The sequence below is a fragment of the Lepisma saccharinum genome, chromosome 2 (genome assembly GCF_977018435.1).
Source record: "Lepisma saccharinum chromosome 2, izLepSacc3.1, whole genome shotgun sequence".
In the NCBI taxonomy this organism is placed as follows: Eukaryota; Metazoa; Arthropoda; class Insecta; order Zygentoma; family Lepismatidae; genus Lepisma; species Lepisma saccharinum.
The window spans coordinates 57,950,620-57,952,827 of NC_139230.1; the positions used below are offsets into that span (position 1 = coordinate 57,950,620).

General features: G+C 38.4%; 1 non-coding gene across 1 annotated transcript; it reads left to right on the forward strand.

The window, feature by feature from the left end:
* Positions 1 to 1,015: 1,015 nt before the first annotated feature.
* Positions 1,016 to 1,087, forward strand: TRNAI-AAU (transfer RNA isoleucine (anticodon AAU)). The gene has a single exon. It is a non-coding gene; the product is annotated as a tRNA-Ile (tRNA).
* Positions 1,088 to 2,208: the final 1,121 nt, after the last annotated feature.

Genomic DNA, 2,208 nt, shown 5'->3' on the forward strand with positions numbered 1-2,208 from the left:
TAGCAGGACAAAAGGATACTCAAGATGGAATTACTTTTCACGTGTTTCTTGCATTATTTCTTCCAGATGGGCAAGAGTACCTGCAAAGGGGAGGGGGGGACACAAGAGGGCAATTGCCCTCCTCGATCTCAAACTTTGTACAAATGAAAATGCATTTCGTAAAATTTTCTTGCTCGTTTCGCTCGCAATATACCGCGTGAGGCACCTAAAAGTACCACCTGAAATAGCGAAGAAACCAGAAACAGTAGCGATGTGAGGTTTGCGGGAAACAATAATATCAAATGGGGCTCGTAAATCGGAGGTATGGGGTGGGTCGAAAAATATCGACAAATGGGGCATCTGGAGCAAAGTCATATTTTTTTTAATGGAACGATATACAATAACATGCATAATATAAAAGAGCACACGCAGAGAAACACAACGCCGTTGGTCTCATGCATCTACTGCACATAGGAACGAAGATATGGCCATGTGAAAATATGTAAACAAACTAACAAGTGGCCCACTTGACCGTCAGTACCACGGCATGTACACTTCGCAACATCTTATTTAAAATTAGGCCTCTGATTTGTAGATCCGGCACTGCCCCGAATATTTTGTTGGCAGTTGGTGAAGGGGGCGCACAGAAAGCTGCGTCTCTACGCCACTGCATGCTTGTAACGAAAATTACCCTGCCTTCACTTCTATCCATTAATCAAATCACAAAAGCTCTCTGGTTTTTATTGAATACCTATAACACCTAAAATAACTAAATGTGAATGAACATGTGTTTTTCATCAATGTGTAACCACACTGCCATGTTCTATTCGTTGCAAAGAATTATGTTTCAGTATTACATCTACAGAAGCATCAGTAGCGGAAGAAACACTATCTATGCATGTCTTACTGTTGTGAAATGGTATGTCATCATGAAAATGAAATGCATCTCAATTGTACGCAGATTCCTTGCAGAGATCGGCTTTACAGACTTGTAACGTCAAACTCTTAGGCAGACTTAAGGGATGTGACTTGTATGGCCTCCTTAGCTCAATGGTAGAACGCTGGTCTAATAAACCAGAGGTCGGGAGTTCGATCCTCCCAGGGGGCTTGCCATTTTTCCTGTATGATTGTAGAATATTTAGTGAATGCTTCCTTAAAGTATGTGTGCTGTGCTTCGCTCTTAAGTCTGTAAGTCATCAAGTCATGTACGGACACTTCTGGATTGTAACAATTCCATTGTAAGGTAAAAAATAATTCCTACAACCCAGAAGTGTCCATGACTGTACACAAGTATCAAATTACACAAAAACATACACTGAAACGCCACGAAAAGCTACAGAAATAATGTACTCGGTAGTTATTCAGGTGTCAGTGTATCGTGTACATTGGAAAAAGCTGAACACCATGTTGATGTAAATTGCATCTCATATATGAATGCATAACACACATTTAAGAACATACACATCGAAAAGAATTACAAACGGCACTGATTGAGTTTGTTTTTAAGTAAGTCCACTTTATGAACTAAATTGGAGCTATACTAGTTTTCTGTGCCCCCCAAGTAATATATTTATTTATTTATTTCCCTTCAAGAGAGACAAGTCTCCAATTACAGAAGGTAATATCAAAATATTACATTTTCATTTACAAAATTGTTGTTCCCTCCGGCAGGAAATCCTTGTGGATCATGCCATCACTGTCAAAGAAATTGATAAGCATCGTCTTATCAGGGGACCTGGCCTCGCATGGCAAATAACCAAAATGGGACATTACTCTGCCCGGAAAAGTGTCCTCTTATTTTTTTAAATTTTGCTTTTTAAAAAATTCTAAGTGTAAATAAATAACTAATTTTTTTAAAAAAAATAGTTATTTATTTGTTTCGAATAGGGTTGAATTTCAAAATCCCCTTTCTATTGCAGATGTTTCTAATTTTTTAAAAAAACTTTTTCTTAAGCAGTAACTTTATGCAAATTGAATATTAACAGCAATGTTGCAGGAATTCTCATGTAACCTAGTATTTTACTCAGACAAATCAATAGTCTTGTCACGAGAATTATTGCATTCCAACATTCCCGAGTGTGCGTGTGTGAAGATTGATGCACTTATGGGTGTGTGTGAACATTGAGGCATTGACCTGTTAAGAATGTCACGCCCACAAGGTCATGTGACCCCTGCTGACTGCTTGCCTAAGAGTATAAATAGAAGGTTGCTGTCTGTTATTCTCACCTT